Source organism: Penaeus monodon, chromosome 24 (genome assembly GCF_015228065.2).
Source record: "Penaeus monodon isolate SGIC_2016 chromosome 24, NSTDA_Pmon_1, whole genome shotgun sequence".
NCBI lineage: Eukaryota > Metazoa > Arthropoda > Malacostraca > Decapoda > Penaeidae > Penaeus > Penaeus monodon.
Window position 1 is genome coordinate 38748095 of NC_051409.1, and position 256 is coordinate 38748350.

Genomic DNA, 256 nt, shown 5'->3' on the forward strand with positions numbered 1-256 from the left:
TATTAATGCGTTATCATATTTATTAAGATTAATAAGATTTTTTTTACATAAAATGAAAAATATTCACAAAGTTGGCATTCCTCTTCCTCAGAATATATTTATTATATCGCATCTCAAACTAAAATGCATGGCATTATTTCAAAATCATAAGCCTTCACGAAAATATATGAACAGTATTTAGGATACTCTAGTAGTTTGCTAACTTATTAATTTGCCACAAAGCGTCCGCAACAATTTCTCTGAGATAAAACCACAG